Source organism: Oncorhynchus mykiss, chromosome 19, assembly GCF_013265735.2.
Source record: "Oncorhynchus mykiss isolate Arlee chromosome 19, USDA_OmykA_1.1, whole genome shotgun sequence".
NCBI classification, from domain to species: domain Eukaryota; kingdom Metazoa; phylum Chordata; class Actinopteri; order Salmoniformes; family Salmonidae; genus Oncorhynchus; species Oncorhynchus mykiss.
Window position 1 is genome coordinate 59,882,693 of NC_048583.1, and position 21,061 is coordinate 59,903,753.

Here is a 21,061-nt window from a genome sequence, read left to right on the forward strand (position 1 = left end):
GGCTGGAGAGGGCAGGGTTAGGGGTAGGGCTGGAGAGGGCAGGGTTAGGGGTAGAGCTGGAGAGGGTAGGGTTAGGGGTAGGGCTGGAGAGGGCAGGGTTAGGGGTAGGAATGGAGAGGGCAGGGTTAGGGGTAGGGCTGGGGCGGGTAGAGCTGGAGAGGGTAGGGTTAGGGGTAGAGCTGGAGAGGGTAGGGTTAGGGGTAGGGCTGGAGAGGTTAGGGGTAGGGCTGGAGAGGGCAGGGTTAGGGGTAGGGCTGAGAGGGTAAGGTTAGGGGTAGGGCTGGAGAGGGCAGGGTTAGGGGTAGGGCTGAGAGGGTAGGGTTAGGGGTAGGGCTGGAGAGGGCAGGGTTAGGGGTAGGGCTGGAGAGGGCAGGGTTAGGGGTCGGGCTGGGGCGGGTAGAGCTGGAGCAGGTAGGGCTGGAGAGGGCAGGGTTAGGGGTAGGGCTGGAGAGGGCAGGGTTAGGGGTAGGGCTGGAGAGGGCAGGGTTAGGGGTAGGGCTGGAGAGGGCAGGGTTAGGGGTAGGGCTGAGAGGGTAGGGTTAGGGGTAGGGCTGGAGAGGGCAGGGTTAGGGGTAGGGCTGAGAGGGTAGAGTTAGGGGTAGGGCTGGAGAGGGCAGGGTTAGGGGTAGGGCTGAGAGGGTAGGGTTAGGGGTAGGGCTGGAGAGGGCAGGGTTAGGGGTCGGGCTGGGGCGGGTAGAGCTGGAGCAGGTAGGGCTGGAGAGGGCAGGGTTAGGGGTAGGGCTGGAGAGGGCAGGGTTAGGGGTAGGGCTGGAGAGGGCAGGGTTAGGGGTAGGGCTGAGAGGGTAGGGTTAGGGGTAGGGCTGGAGAGGGCAGGGTTAGGGGTCGGGCTGGGGCGGGTAGAGCTGGAGCAGGTAGGGCTGGAGAGGGCAGGGTTAGGGGCAGGGCTGAGAGGGCAGGGTTAGGGGTAGGGCTGGAGAGGGCAGGGTTAGGGGTCGGGCTGGGGCGGGTAGAGCTGGAGCAGGTAGGGCTGGAGAGGGTAGGGTTAGGGGTAGGACTGGAGAGGTTAGAGCTGGAGCAGGTAGGGCTGGAGCGGGCCAGGTTAGGGGTAGGGCTGGGTAGGGTTAGGAGTAGGACTGGAGATGTTAGAGCTGGAGCAGGTAGGGCTGGAGCGGGCCAGGTTAGGGGTAGGGCTGGAGAGGGCAGGGTTAGGGGTAGGGCTGGAGAGGGCAGGGTTAGGGGTAGGGCTGGAGAGGTTAGAGCTGGAGCAGGTAGGGCTGGAGAGGGTAGGGTTAGGGGTCGGGGTCGGGCTGGGGCGGGTAGAGCTGGAGCAGGTAGGGCTGGAGCGGGCAGGGTTAGGGTTAGGGCTGGAGAGGTTAGAGCTGGAGCAGGTAGGGCTGGAGCGGGCAGGGTTAGGGGTAGGGCTGGAGAGGTTAGAGCTGGAGCAGGTAGGGCTGGAGAGGGCAGGGTTAGGGGTAGGGCTGGAGAGGTTAGAGCTGGAGCAGGTAGGGCTGGAGCGGGCCAGGTTAGGGGTAGGGCTGGAGAGGGCAGGGTTAGGGGTAGGGCTGGAGAGGTTAGAGCTGCAGGTAGGGCTGGAGAGGGTAGGGTTAGGGGTAGGGCTGGAGAGGGCAGGGTTAGGGGTAGGGCTGGAGCAGGCCGGGTTAGGGGTAGGGCTGGAGAGGGCAGGGTTAGGGGTAGGGCTGGAGAGGGTAGAGCTGGAGCAGGTAGGGCTGGAGAGGGTAGGGTTAGGGGTAGGGCTGGAGCATGCAGGGTTAGGGGTAGGAATGGAGAGGACCGGGTTAGGGGTAGGGCTGGAGAGGGCAGGGTTAGGGGTAGGGCTGGAGAGGGTAGAGCTGGAGCAGGTAGGGCTGGAGCGGGCCAGGTTAGGGGTAGGGCTGGAGCGGGCCGGGTTAGGGGTAGTGCTGGAGAGGTTAGAGCTGGAGCAGGTAGGGCTGGAGAGGGTAGGGTTAGGGGTAGGGCTGGAGCATGCAGGGTTAGGGGTAGGAATGGAGAGGACCGGGTTAGGGGTAGGGCTGGAGAGGGCAGGGTTAGGGGTAGGGCTGGAGAGGGTAGAGCTGGAGCAGGTAAGGCTGGAGCGGGCAGGGTTAGGGGTAGGGCTGGAGCAGGTAGGGCTGGAGAGGGCAGGGTTAGGGGTAGGGCTGGAGAGGGTAGAGCTGGAGCAGGTAGTGCTGGAGAGTGTAGAGTTAGGGGTAGGGCTGGAGCGTGCAGGGTTAGGGGTAGGGCTGGAGAGGGTAGGGTTAGGGGTAGGGCTGGAGCGGGCAGGGTTAGGGGTAGGGCTGGAGAGGGCAGGGTTAGGGGTAGGGCTGGAGCGTGCAGGGGTAGGGGTAGGGCTGGAGAGGGCAGGGTTAGGGGTAGGGCTGGAGAGGGTAGAGCTGGAGCAGGTAGGGCTGGAGAGGGCAGGGTTAGGGGTAGGGCTGGAGAGGGCAGGGTTAGGGGTAGGGCTGGAGCGGGCAGGGTTAGGGGTAGGGCTGGAGAGGGTAGAGCTGGAGCAGGTAGGGCTGGAGAGGGCAGGGTTAGGGGTAGGGCTGGAGAGGGCAGGGTTAGGGGTAGGGATGGAGAGGGCAGAGTTAGGGGTAGGGCTGGAGAGAGCAGGGTTAGGGGTATGGCTGGAGAGGGCATGGTTAGGGGTAGGGCTGGAGAGGGCAGGGTTAGGGGTAGGGCTGGAGATGGCAGGGTTAGGGGTAGGGCTGGAGAGGGTAGGGTTAGGGGTAGGGCTGGAGAGGGCAGGGTTAGGGGTAGGGCTGGAGAGGGTAGAGCTGGTGCAGGTAGGGCTGGAGAGGGCAGGGTTAGGGGTAGGGCTGGAGAGGGGTAGAGCTGAAGCAGGTAGGGCTGGAGAGGGCAGGGTTAGGGGTAGGGCTGGAGAGGGCAGGGTTAGGGGTAGGGCTGAGTAACGTTATGTTCGGGTTCTCTCTCTCATCTTAAGTGTCTGGAGGCCCACAAACAGGACTGTCTCGGGGAGAGGCGCAAAATCAAACATTGGAAGGCATCAGAGTCACAGAGTAGGAAGTCGTGGTGGCCTAAATACAGTGGCCTACATATAGTGGAATACAGTAGAAGTCAATGCTCCCAGTTTTTTGTATAAGTAAGATGACGCCGATATAGCAGCTCTGTTTCTAGCTCGTAAGCAACTTTTTCAGTATTTAGTTTTTTTGTGTGTTATTTCTTACCTTTTTAGCCCAGAATGTTTTTTATGTTATTATATACAGGACAGCCAGAAATAACTTTTGGATATCAGAGTGGTGGTAACTCAGGGCAATTGAACATATCCCAGAAACTCAAACAGGAAGTACCCGTGATAAAGTCTATTCAATGCTGGTCTGACCAATCGGAATCCATGCTTCAAGATTATTTTGATCATGCCGACTGGGATATGTTCCGGGTTGCCTCTGAGAATAACATTGACGTGTATAGGGGCTGTTGTTCCCAATGCGACTATTAAAACCTGCCCAAACCAGAAACCGTGGATACATGGCAGCATTTGCGCAAACCATCACATTTGACCATGGCAAGGTGACTGGGAACATGGCCGAATTCAAACAGTGTAGTTATTCCCTTCATAAGGCAATCAAAAAGTCAAAACTTCAGTACAGAGACAACGTGGAGTCGCAACTCAACGGCTCAAACATGAGATGATTGTGGCAGGGTCTACAGACAACCAGGGATTACAAAGGGAAAACCAGCCACGTCGCAGGCACCGACGTCTTGCTCCCAGACAAGCTAAACACCTTCTTCACCCGCTTTGAGGATAACACAGTGCCAGTGACGCGGTTCATTCTCAAGGACTGTGGGCTCTCTTTCTCCGTGGCCGAAGTGAGTAAGACATTTAAGCGTGTTAACCCTCGCAAGGCTGCCAGCCCAGGCGGCATTGTTGACCGCGTCCTTAGAGCATGCGCAGACCAGCTGGCTGGTGTGTTTACGGACATATTCAATCTCTCTCTATCCCAGTCTGCTGTCCCCACTTGCTTTAAGATGCCCACCATTGTTCCTGTACCCAAGAAAGCAAAGGTAGCTGAACTAAATTACTATCTATGTAGCACTCAATTCTGTCATTAAGAAGTGCTTTGAGAGGCTGGTTAAGGATCATATCACCTCTACCTTACCTGCCACCCGAGACCCACTTCAATTTGCTTACCGCCCCAATAGATCCACAGACGATGCAATTGCACTGCACACTACTGGATCCCATCTGGACAAGAGGAATACCTACGTCAGAATGCTGTTCATTGACTTTAGCTCAGCCTTCAACACCATAGTACACTCCAAGCTCATCAATGAGCTCTGCCCCTTGGTCTGAACCCACACTGGTTCCTGGACTTCCTGACAGTCCGCCCCTAGGTGGTGAAGGTAGGAAACAACATCACTGGGACCCCACAAGGGTACGTATTCAGCCGCCTCCTGTACTCCCTGTTCACCCATAACTGCATGGCCACCCACGTCTCCAACTCAATCATCAAGTTTGCAGACTACACAACAGTAGTAGGCCTGATTATCAACAATGACGAGACATCCTAAAGGGAAGAGGTGAGGGCCCTGGCGGAGTGGTACCAGGAAAATAACCTCTCCCTCAACGTCAACAAAACGAAGGAGCTGATTGTGGACTTCAGGAAAGAGCAAAGAGAGCACGCCCCCTTCCACATCGATGGGACCATGGTGGAGAAGGTAGAAAGCTTTAAGTTCCTCTGCGCAAACATCACTGACAATCTGAAATGGTCCACCCACACAGACAGTGTGGTGAAGAAGAGGCAACAGCGCCAGAGGCTGAAGAAATTTGTCTTGGAACCTAAGACCCTCACAAATTTCTACAGATACACCATTGAGAGCATCCTGTTGGGCTGCATCACCACCTGGTATGGCAACTGCACCACCCACAAGTGCAGGGCTCTCTAGAGGGTGGTACAGTCTGTCCAAAGCATCACCAGGGGCAAACTACCTGACCTCCAGGACACCTACAGCACCCGATGGCACAGGAAAGCCAAAAAGATTACCATAATATTGTTTGAGGAGAGTGCACAATTTTGAACATGAAAAGTTATTAATAAAATTTTTTGGCACAATCTTGATACAAAATTTTGAACAGAAATGTGAGGGAGGGAGAACGGAGGGAGGGAGAACGGAGGGAGGGAGAACGGAGGGAGGGAGAACGGAGGGAGCAGCGGTGAGGCTGTCTCTCACCAGGCTCTCCCTCCCTCCGCTCTCCCTCCCTCCGCTGAGAAAAGGAGACACTGTCTTCCGGCTGATAGCCAAACTCAAGTCGCACTATATAACAATGCAATCTTATCATGTTACTCATGTTACTATGACCAGAGAAAGTTAAATATTTCTTGATATAAAAAAAAGACAAGACACTAATATAACAACGCAATCTTATCAGAACACGTTGCTATACTCATTCAGTGCAGCTGCAGTGCTGGTTGTAGCCTGAGTGGAAGTAGAGAGAAAGCACATTTTATGGCTCATGAAAGTGTTGACAGTCTGAATAGAAACTTAAACATGAACTTACTCATAAATACAGCAGCTCTGTGCTGTATTCCTTGAGTCTCTCTGATGTCTTGGTTCTAACATTGTTCGAGGCTTCTTATTACTGTCTATGGCTTGAGGAAACTGTACAGACGTGGTGATCTGAGCTATCTGATTGGCCAGTGGTAAGGCTATAGGTGCACTTGATTTTCACTCTGGGCCTGCAGAAACATGATGTGGTTCAAAACACTTTGCCTTCCAGGCGCTAGGGCTGCTGAATCAAGTGTGCAACCAAGGCTTTGTCATAATTTTTTAAAGCGAAATGTTTGGAAATCGGGCCTCCCGGGTGGCGCAGTGTTTAAGGGCGCTGTACTGCAGCGCCAGCTGTGCCACCAGAGACCCTGGGTTTGCGCCCATCCCTTACGTAATCGGCCAATTTGTTGCAGGCTCTGTCGTAACCGGCCGCGACCGGGAGGTCCGTGGGGCGACGCACAATTGGCCTAGCGTCGTCCGGGTTAGGGAGGGCTTGGCCGGTAGGGATATCCTTGTCTCATCGTGCACCAGCGACTCCTGTGGCGGGCCGGGCACAGTGCGCGCTAACCAAGGTGGCCATGTGCACGTTGTTTCCTCCGACACATTGGTGCGGCTGGCTCCCGGGTTGGATGCGCGCTGTGTTAAGAAGCAGTGCGGCTTGGTTGGGTTGTGTATCGGAGAACGCATGACTTTCAACCTTCGTCTCTCCCGAGCCCGTACGGGATTTGTAGCGATGAGACAAGATAGTAGCTACAAAAACAATTGGATACCACGAAATTGGGGAGAAAAAGGTGTAAAGTTCAACAACAAAAAAACACACAAAAAAAAGAAATGTTTGGAGATCGACCAGTCAATCGCAATCGACCGATTGGTGACCACTGCTATAGGCTTGTCTCATCATCGTCGGTGATCAGGCATAACACTGTCGTGTCTTCAGCAAACTTGATGATCGTGTTGGAGTCGTGCGTTGCCAGAGTTGTGGTTGAACTGGGAGTACAGGAGGGGACTAAGCACACACCCCTGAGGGTCCCCCCGGTTTGAGGGTCAGTGTGGCGGAGGTGATGTTGCCTATCCCCACCACCTGGGGTCGGCCCGTCAGAAAGTCCAGGATCCAGTTGCAAGGGGAAGTGTTCAGTCTCAGGGTCCTGAGTTGGTGATGAGTTATGACTATGAACTACATTACAGTGCTTGTGTGTGTGTGTGTGTGTGTGTGTGTGTGTGTGTGTGTGTGTGTGTGTGTGTGTGTGGTCCTTGTCTCCATTGCTCCGGTGCAGACCATATGGGAGTCTCCCTGACTTCATAGGATCAGGGCTTTGGTGGAGTTAAGCCGGAAGGCATGCTATGTGCTGGAGGAAAGATCCTCTGATTGTGTGTGTGTTTGTGTGTGTGTGTGTGTGTGTGTGCGTGCGGTGTGTGTGTGTATAGAGAGCAGATGGCCCTGACCCTGGAGCAGTATATCTATAGACTGTAACGCTGTAGGAAACAGGAATATCCCTTCAGTTCCTCCCATAGACAATCAACAGGCCTAAACCATTCCTCTGCGACTACCAGATTATAGAACACATACCATAGCTACAGATCCACTAGGTCTAAATACAAAGTGCTTAATGCATAACCAAAAGGGAATTTATTTTCTGCATTATCGTGTCTCACCAGGTCACGTTAACAGTAAAAAATAACATTCTCATATAATGTTATCTCTGGAGTTTTGTTATTGGTTTCGTATTTAAAAAGGGACAATCTGTAACATCAATTTTAAAAAGTATAAATTAATAATATACACTGAGCGTACAAAACAGTTAACAGGTGACATCAACAAGGGATCATAGCTTTCACCTGGATTCACCTGGTCAGTCTATGTCATGGAAAGAGCAGGTGTTCCTAATGTTTTGTGCACTCAGTTTATTTCAATTGATTGTTAAAGAATATAATTTATAGATGCTTCATGAGCTTAGTTGAGCTGTCACACCCCCCCAGAACCCAAAATATAAGCTTTAAAGCCTCAATACATGGTTAGAACTGCAATGTTGATATCCTGGATGGTCAGTCCTTGTATCCATAGCTCTGTCTATGAATTACATGGTTACATTTCTCCAGCTCTATCTCTCCCCTGTTTACGAGAACAGTGGTGGGGTGTCCACTTTGTTATTATTCGAACTGCAGAATGCCCCTTTAAACACATTGTCAGGTAGCAACCATGGGAAGAGTTGCAGTGGAGAGGAGAGGAGAGGAGAGGAGAGGAGAGGAGAGGAGAGGAGAGGAGAGGAGAGGAGAGCGCTGTGGAGAAGAGAGCGCTGTGGAGAGGAGAGGAGAGCGCTGTGGAGAGGAGAGGAGAGCGTTGTGGATAGGAGAGCGCTGTGGAGAGGAGAGCGCTGTGGAGAGGAGAGGAGAGCGCTGTGGAGAGGAGAGCGCTGTGGAGAGGAGAGGAGAGCGCTGTGGAGCGGAGAGCGCTGTGGAGAGGAGAGCGCTGTGGAGAGGAGTGGAGAGCGCTGTGGAGAGGAGAGCGCTGTGGAGAGGAGAGGAGAGCGCTGTGGAGAGGAGAGGAGAGCGTTGTGGATAGGAGAGCGCTGTGGAGAGGAGAGCGCTGTGGAGAGGAGAGGAGAGCGCTGTGGAGAGGAGAGCGCTGTGGAGAGGAGAGGAGAGCGCTGTGGAGCGGAGAGCGCTGTGGAGAGGAGAGCGCTGTGGAGAGGAGAGCGCTGTGGAGAGGAGTGGAGAGCGCTGTGGAGAGGAGAGCGCTGTGGAGAGGAGAGCGCTGTGGAGAGGAGTGGAGAGCGCTGTGGAGAGGAGTAGAGAGCGCTGTGGAGAGGAGAGGAGAGCACTGTGGAGAGGATAGCGCTGTGGAGAGGAGAGCGCTGTGGAGAGGAGAGCGCTGTGGAGAGGAGAGCAGTTGAAGTCAGAAGTTTACATACACCTTAGCCAAATATATTTAAACTCAGTTTTTCACAATTCCTGACATTTAATCCTTGTAAACATTCGCTGTCTTAGGTCAGTTAGGATCACCACTTTATTTTAATAATGTGAAATGTCAGAATAATAGTAGAGGGATTTATTTGAGCTTTTATTTCTTTCATCACATTCCCAGTGGGTCAGAAGTTTACATACACTCAGTTAGTATTTGGTAGCATTGCCTTTAAATTGTTTATCTCGGGTGAAACGTTTCGGGTAGCCTTCCACAAGCTTCCCAGAATAAGTTAGGTGAATTTTGGCCCATTCCTCCTGACAGAGCTGGTGTAACTGAGTCAGGTTTGTAGTCCTCCTTGCTTGCACACACTTTTTCAGTTCTGTCCACAAAATTTCTGTGGGATTGAGGTCAGTGTTTTGTGATGGCCACTCCAATACATTGACTTTGTTGTCCTTAAGCCATTTTGCCACAACTTTGGAAGTATGCTTGGGGTCATTGTCCATTTGGAAGACCCATTTGCGACCAAGCTTTAATTTCCTGACTGATGTCTTGAGATGTTGCTTCAATATATCCACATAATTGACCTCCCTCATGATGCCATTCTATTTTGTGAAGCGCACCAGTCCCTCCTGCAGCAAAGCACCCCCACAACATGATGCTGCCACCCCCATGTTTTATGATTGGGATGGTGTTCTTCAGCTTGCAAGTCTCCCCCTTTTTCCTCCAAACATAACGATGGTCATTATGGCTATTTTTGTTTCATCAGACCAGAGGACATTTCTCCAAAAAGTATGATCGTTGTCCCCATGTGCAGTTGCAAACTGTAGTTTGGCTTTTTTATGGCGGTTTTGGAGCAGCGGCTTCTTACTTGCTGAGCGGCCTTTCAGGTTATGTAGATATAGGACTCGTTTTACTGTGAATATAGATACTTTTGTACCTGCTTCCTCCAGCATCTTCACAAGGTCGTTTGCTGTTGTTCTGGGATTGATTTTCACTTTTCGCACCAAAGTACGTTCATCTCTAGGAGACATCTCGAGTCTCCTTCCTGAGCAGTATAATGGCTATGTGGTCCCATGGTGTTTATACTTGCGTACCATTGTTTGTACAGATGAACGTGGTACCTTCAGGCATTTGGAAATTGCTCCCAAGGATGAACCAGACTTGTGGATTTCTACAGATCTTGGCTGATCTCTTTTGATTTTCCCGTGATATCAATCAAAGTGGCACTGAGTTTGAAGGTAGGCCTTGAAATACATCCACAGGTACACCTCCAATTGACTCAAATGATGTCAATTAGCCCATCGGAAGCTTCTAAAGCCATGCCATCATTTTCTGGAATTTTCCAAGCTGTTTAAAGGCACAGTCAACTTAGTGTATGTAAACTTCTGACCCACTGGTATTGTGATACAGTGAATTATAAGTTAAATAATCTGTCTGTAAACAATTGTTGGAAAAATTACTTGTGTCATGCACAAAGTAGATGTCCTAGCTGACTTCCCAAAACTATAGTTTCTTTAACAATAAATTTGTGGAGTTTTAATGACTCCAACCTACGTGTATGTAAACTTCAGACTTCAGCTGTGTATATATATATATTTTACAAAGGTCATTTACAGATAGCTAGTCTTTAGTAACCTTGTTATGTAAACATCCTAGGTTTATCTGTGTATCCAGCCTCAGACACACACACACACACACACACACACACACACACACACACACACACACACACACACACACACACACACACACACAGATAGAGATGGAAGCTCCTGCATTAATAATGTTGCCCTGGTAACAACCTGTGAATAATGGAGCACGTCTTGTCTTTGATGTGAAGGAGACAGATGTGACATGTTAAAATGGCGGCTGCCCCCCCCCCCCCCCTCCTTCCCCTCTCTTTGTCCTTGACACCGTTATTTAATGTGGTCGTGTTTAATTATCAAACATGGAGCCTTGGTCTCCTGAAAGCTGGGGTAGAGGGCAACGTATGGGCACTGGGCTGCTCCGTGGCTTGTAATGAAACATCAGTAAACGCTGTTACTTTATTTTAGGGCTACTGGCAGTCAGCTGCATGAGAAACGTAAACGCTGTTACTTTATTTTAGGGCTACTGGCGGTCAGCTGCATGAGAAACGGGTTAGCATACCATTGTACTGTAGGTTATATAGGCTTTGAATGATTAACACGATGGAACGTTCTAGCTTCAAAATGAAACGCCTGTGTCAGAGATACATGAATAAGATGGAGAAGACAGCAGACAGACAGACAGACAGACAGACAGACACACACACACATCATCTTCATATCTACTGTACGTCTCTATGAGATGTGGTTTAGCCCAAGCTCTCCATTGTTACCTGAGCTACAGCGGTCTAGTGACCTGGTTTCCCTCAGATTCATGCGGACTGTGGTGTGATGGGCTCAGCTCTGACACGTCTACTATTTCCTGGGGAAATGTTGTTTAACTGAGCTGAACATGGAGTCTGATTGATTGAAGTGAACAGAGACGGGTCATCACTGACAGCTGACAGTGTGTTACCAGCCTGCTGTTTGACACTAGGAAAGCATCTCATTGTTACCAGCCTGCTCTTTGACAGTAGAACAGCATCTCATTGTTACCAGCCTGACACTAGGACAGCATCTCACTGTTACCAGCCTGCTCTTTGACAGTAGGACAGCATCTCATTGTTACCAGCCTGACACTAGGACAGCATCTCACTGTTACCAGCCTGCTCTTTGACACTAGGACAGCATCTCACTGTTACCAGCCTGCTCTTTGACAGTAGGACAGCATCTCATTGTTACCAGCCTGACACTAGGACAGCATCTCACTGTTACCAGCCTGCTGTTTGACACTAGGACAGCATCTCATTGTTACCAGCCTGCTGTTTGACACTAGGACAGCATCTCATTGTTACCAGCCTGACACTAGGACAGCATCTCACTGTTACCAGCCTGCTGTTTGACACTAGGACAGCATCTCATTGTTACCAGCCTGCTCTTTGACAGTAGGACAGCATCTCATTGTTACCAGCCTGCTGTTTGACAGTAGGACAGCATCTCATTGTTACCAGCCTGCTGTTTGACAGTAGGACAGCATCTCATTGTTACCAGCCTGCTGTTTGACAGTAGGACAGCATCTCACTGTTACCAGCCTGCTGTTTGACACTAGGACAGCATCTCATTGTTACCAGCCTGCTGTTTGACACTAGGACAGCATCTCATTGTTACCAGCCTGTTGTTTGACACTAGGACAGCATCTCATTGTTACCAGCTTGCTGTTTGACAGTAGGACAGCATCTCATTGTTACCAGCTTGCTGTTTGACACTAGGACAGCATCTCATTGTTACCAGCCTGTTGTTTGACACTAGGACAGCATCTCATTGTTACCAGCTTGCTGTTTGACAGTAGGACAGCATCTCATTGTTACCAGCTTGCTGTTTGACACTAGGACAGCATCTCATTGTTACCAGCTTGCTGTTTGACAGTAGGACAGCATCTCATTGTTACCAGCTTGCTGTTTGACACTAGGACAGCATCTCATTGATACCAGCCTGCTGTTTGACAGTAGGACAGCATCTCATTGTTACCAGCTTGCTGTTTGACACTAGGACAGCATATCATTGTTACCAGCCTGCTGTTTGACACTAGGACAGCATCTCATTGTTACCAGCCTGTTGTTTGACTCTAGGACAGCATCTCATTGTTACCAGCTTGCTGTTTGACAGTAGGACAGCATCTCAGTGTTACCAGCTTGCTGTTTGACACTAGGACAGCATCTCATTGTTACCAGCCTGTTGTTTGACACTAGGACAGCATCTCATTGTTACCAGCTTGCTGTTTGACAGTAGGACAGCATCTCACTGTTACCAGCCTGCTGTTTGACATTAGGACAGCATCTCATTGTTACCAGCTTGCTGTTTGACAGTAGGACAGCATCTCACTGTTACCAGCCTGACAGTAGGACAGCATCTCATTGTTACCAGCCTGCTGTTTGACAGTAGGACAGCATCTCATTGTTACCAGCCTGCTGTTTGACAGTAGGACAGCATCTCACTGTTACCAGCCTGCTGTTTGACACTAGGACAGCATCTCATTGTTACCAGCCTGCTGTTTGACACTAGGACAGCATCTCATTGTTACCAGCCTGTTGCTTGACAGTAGGACAGCATCTCATTGTTACCAGCCTGTTGCTTGACAGTAGGACAGCATCTCATTGTTACCAGCCTGTTGTTTGACACTAGGACAGCATCTCATTGTTACCAGCCTGTTGCTTGACAGTAGGACAGCATCTCATTGTTACCAGCCTGTTGTTTGACACTAGGACAGCATCTTATTGTTATATACTGCTATATACCTGATGGTTCATTAGTGTAGGATTCCAATGAGTCCATCCTCCTATAGCTCCGCCCTCTGCTATATACCTGATGGTTCATTAGTGTAGGATTCCAATGAGTCCATCCTCCTATAGCTCCGCCCTCTGCTATATGCCTAATGGTTCATTACTGTAGGATTCCAATGAGTCCATCCTCCTATAGCTCCTCCCTCTGCTATATACCTGATGGTTCATTACTGTAGGCAATAGTAAGTCACTGTGCAGATGATGTGATCTATAAAACATCTCATCTTCCACACAACAGGGCATGAATAGATTCCTGTGATTTAGAAATCAGTGCTAAAGGTCTCTGCTATGTTGAATCAATCAATCAAATGTATTTTATGAAGCCCTTTTTACATCAGCTGATGTCACAAAGTGCTGTACAGAAACCCAGCCTAAAACCCCAAACAGCAAACAAAACAGAGGTAGCTCAGTGTTGAGCTGTTTCTAATGGAGCTCAGTGTTGAGCTGTTTCTAATGGAGCTCAGTGTTGAGCTGTTTCTAATGGAGCTCAGTGTTTAGCTGTTTCTAATGGAGCTCAGTGTTGAGCTGTTTCTAATGGAGCTCAGTGTTGAGCTGTTTCTAATGGAGCTCAGTGTTGAGCTGTTTCTAATGGAGCTCAGTGTTTAGCTGTTTCTAATGGAGCTCAGTGTTGAGCTGTTTCTAATAGAGCTCAGCGTTGAGCTGTTTCTAATGGAGCTCAGTGTTGAGCTGTTTCTAATGGAGCTCAGTGTTGAGCTGTTTCTAATGGAGCTCAGTGTTTAGCTGTTTCTAATGGAGCTCAGTGTTTAGCTGTTTCTAATGGAGCTCAGTGTTGAGCTGTTTCTAATGGAGCTCAGTGTTGAGCTGTTTCTAATGGAGCTCAGTGTTGAGCTGTTTCTAATGGAGCTCAGTGTTGAGCTGTTTCTAATGGAGCTCAGTGTTGAGCTGTTTCTAATGGAGCTCAGTGTTGAGCTGTTTCTAATGGAGCTCAGTGTTGAGCTGTTTCTAATGGAGCTCAGTGTTTAGCTGTTTCTAATGGAGCTCAGTGTTTAGCTGTTTCTAATGGAGCTCAGTGTTGAGCTGTTTCTAATGGAGCTCAGTGTTGAGCTGTTTCTAATGGAGCTCAGTGTTTAGCTGTTTCTAATGGAGCTCAGTGTTTAGCTGTTTCTAATGGAGCTCAGTGTTTAGCTGTTTCTAATGGAGCTCAGTGTTGAGAGCTATAAGTTGATTAAAAACATTATTATCATTTCTCCTAGCCTCTCTTCATCACATGATTACATATGCCCTCTCTTATGACCGAAAATAACTTCTGGACATCAGAACTGCGATTACTCACCACGGACTGGCAGAATCCTTTTTGTCCTTTACTGAGTCCAACGTGAATGATGTACTGCTTTCCCAGGAACAGGCCCAGATCCCCATCATTTGCGTGAAGAGGAGGCGGAGAAAAAGGTGCCGGCGGGCTGCCTTCTGAGAATTCATACACTGCCTTCCATTCTGCTAGCATACATGCAATCTTTGGAAAATAATAATAAATAATAAACCTATGCAGAAGATGACACTACCAACGGGACATTCAAAACTGTAATATCTTATGCTTCACGGAGTCGTGGCTGAATGATGACATTATCAACATACAGCTGGCTGGTTATATGATGGACCGGCAGGATAGAACAGTGGTGTCTGGTAAGACAAGGGGCGGTGGGACTATGTATTTTTGTCAACAGCAGCTGGACCTCACTAGGGAGTTTTTCATCTGTATTTTTCGTAGCTATCTACATACCACCACAGACTGATGTTGGCACTAAGACTGCACTCAATGAGCTGTATTCCGCCGTTAACAAACAGGAAAACGCTCACCTAGTGGCGGCGCTCCTAGTGGCTGGGGACTTTAATGCAGGGAAACTTAAATCCGTCTTTCCAAATTTCTATCAGCATGTTAAATGTGCAACCAGAGGGAAAAAACTCTGGACCACCTTTACTCCACACACAGAGATGCATACAAAGCTCTCCCTCGCCCTCCATTTGACAAATCTGAGAATAATTACATCCTCCTGATACGTTCTTACAAGCAAAAATTAAAGCAGGAAGCACCAGTGACGAGATCAATAAAAAGTGATCAGATGAAGCAGATACTAAACTGCAGAACTGTTTTGCTGGCAGACTGGAATATGTTCCGGGATTCTTCCGATGGCATTGAGGAGTACACCACCTCAGTCATCGGCTTCATCAATAAGTGCATCGGACTAAGGATGCAGGACTAAGATCGAATCGTACTACACCGGCTTTAACACTCGTCGGATGTGGCAGGGCTTACAAACCATTACAGACTACGAAGGGAAACACAAGCCAAGAGCTGCCCAGTGACATAAGCCTACTAGACGAGCTCAAGACAACGTACATTGTAGAAATCGTAACTCATCGCTGCTGTAAATGGTTTATGGAATTGAGAATGGAATTTTCCATTCCTGGGTTTAAACAGGATTTTTGTCAATGTTGTTGTTGCTTAAAATAGCAACCAGTTGGATCCCTGGTTTATGGGGAGAATGGTACTGTGTTAATCATGTCAGAAGATGACAAGCCTAATCCCCTCCCTCAATGGGCTGCCACTGCCCCCCCCCCCCCCCCCTTATTCTGCCTCGGGGGGACAACACTGGCCCTCCCTCCCTCATCCTGCCTCGATGGGCCGCCACTGGCCCTCCCTCCCTCATCCTGCCTCGATGGGCCGTCACTGCCTCTCCCTCCCTCATCCTGCCGCCACTCCACTTTTCTTCGATACAGTCTGTCACCTAAATGTGCTTTATTGGAAAGGCTCTTGCAGATAGGGTTTGTGATTAGTGTAGAGAGAGAGAGAGAGAGAGAGAGAGAGAGAGAGAGAGAGAGAGAGAGAGAGAGAGAGAGAGAGAGAGAGAGAGAGAGAGAGAGAGAGAGAGAGAGAGAGAGAGAGAGAGAGAGAGAGAGAGAGAGAGAGAGAGAGAGAGAGAGAGAGAGAGAGAGAGAGAGAGAGAGAGAGAGAGAGAGAGAGAGAGAGAGAGAGAGAGAGAGAGAGAGAGAGAGAGAGAGAGAGAGAGAGAGAGAGAGAGAGAGAGAGAGAGAGAGAGAGAGAGAGAGAGAGAGAGAGAGAGAGAGAGAGAGAGAGAGAGAGAGAGAGAGAGAGAGAGAGAGAAAACAGTGGTGAGTAAATCCTTTTTACCCTCCCTCGGCTCTGTTCTGGCTGAGGCCTTACGAATGTCGTCAATCAAACGAAGTGACAGCAGCGTGTCATGTGGAGGGGGATGGGGAGGCGGAACTTAGCGACAAATAGAGCCCTAGTAGCCTAGATCCACTCAATCTCAATTCATCTTTCCACAATCTTCTTCTCAACAGTATCGGAGGAGGTCCAAGGTCCCTTGGTAGACTGTTCCTCTCTGATAGACTGTTCCTCTCTGATAGACTGTTCCTCTCTGATAGACTGTTCCTCTCTGGTAGACTGTTCCTCTCTGGTAGACTGTTCCTCTCTGGTAGACTGTTCCTCTCTGGTAGACTGTTCCTCTCTGATAGACTGTTCCTCTCTGATAGACTGTTCCTCTCTGATAGACTGTTCCTCTCTGATAGACTGTTCCTCTCTGATAGACTGTTCCTCTCTGACCTCTCCTGTTGAGAGGGAGGATGAGGAGAGAGGTTCGAGAACAGATTAATTGAGACTGAGCCTCTACCGATTCTGAATTGAGAAAGACCTTGTACTAAAACACATGACTGCTGCACCAGAGAAGTTCTGTTGTTGAAGTTTTCCCTGCATGGAGCAAGGTTAGACCTTACCAGGTCTGTGTTGGGTAAAAGACAGGAAGTGTGTGTGTGTGAGAGAGAGTGGGATTGATCGTGTCTGTCTGTCTGTCTGTCTGTCTGTGTACTGTACCCCATGCTGAAGGTCAACTCTAAATGCCACAAAAGGCAGAGGTTTTTAGTTGATAACAGAAAACGGCTGGTCTGTTACCATAGTCTGTTACCATGGTCTGTTACCATAGTCTGTTACCATGGTCTGTTACCATGGTCTGTTACCATGGTCTGTTCACTCGCTGCAGTACTTACTGTTTCTGAGGCTAATCTGTTGTGATCTGACTGAAATGTTTAAAAAGGTATAGCATGATAACAATTGGGCATTTGGTCTCTGTTTCGTCAGTCAGTCCTAAAAGGGAACTGGAAGGGGAACATTTGTCTGATAGACTGTTCGCCAACAGCCTGGGATCACTGGAGACAAACTGATAGACTGTTCACCAACAGCCTAGGATCACTGGAGACAAACTGATAGACTGTTTACCAACAGCCTAGGATCACTGGAGGCAAACTGATAGACTGCTCACCAACAGCCTAGGATCACTGGAGGCAAACTGATAGACTGTTCACCAACAGCCTGGGATCACTGGAGGCAAACTGATAGACTGTTCACCAGCAGCCTGGGATCACTGGAGACAAACTGATAGACAGTTCACCAGCAGCCTGGGATCACTGGAGGCAAACTGATAGACTGTTCACCAACAGCGTAGGATCACTGGAGACAAACTGATAGACTGTTCACCAACAGCCTAGGATCACTGGACACAAACTGATAGACTGTTCACCAACAGCCTAGGATCTGTTGTGTTGTTACAGTATGCAGCCTCCTTTGGTAGTGAATCCAGTCCATTTCAGACTTTTGACTTTATTTATTTTATTTATTTATCCGTTATTTTACCAGGTAAGTTGACTGAGAACACGTTCTCATTTGCAGCAACGACCTGGGGAATAGTTACAGGGGAGACGAGGGGGATGAATTTAGCCAGGACACCGGGGTTAACACCCCTACTCATACGATAAGTGCCATGGGATCTTTAATGACCTCAGAGAGTCAGGACACCCGTTTAACGTCCCATCCGAAAGACGGAATGGAAAAGGCACTTGAAAGAGGCAGCTATGATGTTGTTATATAGTAATGCTGGACACTATTCAACACCTAAAGGCCTATCAGCTGTCTCTATCCAGCTGTGATAACAACCTTTCGCCTGGGAAGGGGGTGAATGTGAGAGTCGTGGACATGAAAGAAGTGAGGAGGAGGAGGAGGTGGAGGAGGAAGACGTGGAGGAGGTGGAGGAGGAGGAGGAGGAGGAGGAGGTGGAGGAGGAAGAGGAAGAGAAGGTGATAGAATGGATAAATTTAATAGCGGGAGGGGTAATCAACTGGAGAGACATTACTGATGACAGGAGGAAAGAGCGGGAGGAAAAATCAGACTACCGAAAACAAACAATGAGGAGAAGACAATATCCCTCAAAGTGAAATGAAAAATAAATACAAAAATAAAAAGACAGAGAAAGGGAGCGCGAAGGGAATACAACAACAAGAGAGAGAAAGGAGGGAGGCTTTCAAGAGTCTGACTGTCCTGTACTGTGGGCTGCTGTTCCTTTCAGAGCCGATACTCAATTATTGAAGACCTACTGACGACTCGGGAGAGAGAGGGAAGGGAAGAGGGGGTGAATGGGAGAGAAAGAGAGAGGGAGTGGGAAGAGGGAGTGAATGGGAGAGAAAGAGAGAGAGTGAATGGGAGAGAAAGAGAGGGAGTGCATGGGAGAGAAAGAGGGAGTGGGAAGAGGGAGTGAATGGGAGAGAAAGAGGGAGTGAATGGGAGAGAAAGAGAGAGGGAGTGGGAAGAGGGAGTGAATGGGAGAGAAAGAGAGGGAGTGAATGGGAGAGAAAGAGAGGGAGTGTGAATGGGAGAGAAAGAGAGGGAGTGAGAAGACCTTATCTGACATTAAAACATAGGATCACACCAATGTGCACACACTGGTTCAATCAACCTTGTTTCCACATCGTTTCAAGGAAATTACGTTGAACCAACGTAGAATAGATGTTGAATTGACGTCCGTGCACAGTGGGACCTGAGCCTCCCCCTCACCTGAAAATAACTTGAATTTGTTGATTTGGATAAAAAGAACATGAGTTCCCACGTCTCGCCGACTGAATCCCAGTGTACAGAAATAGAGACGGTATCGTTGACATCAAGCTCAAGCCGGTTCTCACCGTATTCCGCCATTGTGTATTTGACAGCATTCACACGATATGGTTTCCCATCTGTCCCGACAACAAAGCATCTCGGAACATAAAATGGCCGAGGCTTTTGTCGAGTTTAGATGAAAACCTTTGAGAGAGGCTTTCTAAAAACGCATGACATTATGACAACGGACTTGGAATGATTGAGTGTGTAGTACTGTTTTAATGTACATGTTATGTTAATGGGATAAATAACAGATTGAAGTGAACTTAAAGAAATGTGTGTCACAAAACAAAACTCCTTTCAGTTTAGTCTCTCTCTCTGCTTCTCTCTCCCTACCCCTCTCCCTCATTACTTTTCCCTCCCTTCCTCTCTCCCTCCCTACCCCTCTCCCTCCCTACCCCTCTCCCTCATTACCTCTCCCTCCCTTCCTCTCTCCCTCCCTACCCCTCTCCCTCCCTACCCCTCTCCCTCATTACCCCTCTCCCTCCCTACCCCTCTCCCTCCCTACCCCTCTCCCTCATTACCTCTCCCTCCCTTCCTCGCTCCCTCCCTACCCCTCTCCCTCATTACCTCTCCCTCCCTCCCTCTCTCCCTCCCTACCCCTCTCTCTCCCTACCCCTCTCCCTCATTACCCCCTCCCTCATTACCCCTCTCGCTCCTTACCTCTCCCTCCCTTCCTCTCTCCCTCCCTACCCCTCCTCCTCATTACCCCTCTCCCTCCCTACCCCTCTCCCTCATTACCCCTCTCCCTCCCTACCCCTCTCCCTCATTACCCCTCTCCCTCCCTACCTCTCTCCCTCCCTACCTCTCTCCCTCCCTACCCCTCTCCCTACCCCTCTCCCTCCCTACCTCTCCCTCCCTACCCCTCTCCCTCCCTACCTCTCTCCCTCCCTTCCTCTCTCCCTCCCTACCCCTCTCCCTCCCTACCCTTCCTCCTCATTACCCCTCTCCCTCCCTACCCCTCTCCCTCATTACCCCTCTCCCTCCCTACCCCTCTCCCTCATTACCCCTCTCCCTCATTACCCCTCTCCCTCCCTACCTCTCTCCCTCCATACCCCTCTCCCTACCCCTCTCCCTCCTTACCTCTCCCTCCCTACCCCTCTCCCTCATTACCCCTCTCCCTCAATACCCCTCTCCCTCCCTACCCCTCTCCCTCATTACCCCTCTCCCTCATTACCCCTCTCCCTCCCTACCTCTCTCCCTCCCTTCCTCTCTCCCTACCCCTCTCCCTCCCTACCCCTCTCCCTCATTACCCCTCTCCCTCATTACCCCTCCCTCCCTTCCTCTCTCCCTCATTACCCCTCTCCCTCATTACCCCTCTCCCTCGTTACCCCTCTCCCTCGTTACCCCTCTCCCTCGTTACCCCTCTCCCTCCTTACCCCTCTCCCTCCCTACCCCTCTCCCTCATTACCCCTCTCCCTCCCTTCCTCCCTACCCCTCTCCCTCCCTTCCTCTCTCCCTTATTTCACTTATAATTTACTGTATCACAATTCCAGTGGGTCAGAAGTTTACGTGCACTAAGTTGACTGTGCCTTTAAACAGCTTGGAAAATGATGTCATGGCTTTAGAAGCTTCTGACAGGCTAATTTACATATTGGAGGTGTACCTGTTGATTGGAGGTGTGCCTGTGGATGTATTTCAAGGCCTACCTTCAAACGCAGTGCCTCTTTGCTTGACATTACGGGAAAATCAAAAGAAATAAGCAAAGACCTCAGAAAACAATTGTATACCTCCACAAGTCTGGTTTATCCTTGGGAGCAATTTCCAAATGCCTGAAGGTACCACGTTCATCTGTACAATCAATAGTACGCAAGTATAAACAACATTGGACCACGCAGCTGTCATACCGCTCAGGAAGGAGACGCGTTCTGTCTCCTAGAGATGAACGTATTTTGTGCGAAAAGTGCAAATCAATCCCAGAACAACAGCAAAGGACCGTGTGAAGATGCTGGAGGAAACAGGTACAAACGTATCTATATTCACAGTAAACCGAGTCCTATATCGACATAACCTGAAAGGCTTCTCAGCAAAGAAGAAGCCGCTGCTCCAAAACCGCCATAAAAAAGCCAAACTACGATTTGCAACTGCACATGGGGACAAAGATCGTACTTTTTGGAGAAATGTCCTCTGGTCTGATGAAACAAAAATATAACTGGCCATAATGACCATAGTTATGTTTGGAGGAAAAAGGGGGATGACAAGCCGAAGAACACCATCCCAACCGTGAAGCACGGGGGTGACAGCATCATGTTTGTGAGGGTGCTGTGCTGCAGGAGGGACTGATGCACTTCACAAAATAGATGACATCATGAGTGAGGAAAAT

At 49.6% G+C, this 21,061-nt stretch overlaps 1 protein-coding gene across 1 annotated transcript in view; it reads left to right on the top strand.

The window, feature by feature from the left end:
• Positions 1-21,061, top strand: part of LOC110510484 (synaptosomal-associated protein 25-B) — a 96,126-nt gene that overhangs the window by 17,101 nt on the left and 57,964 nt on the right. The window lies entirely within an intron of this gene.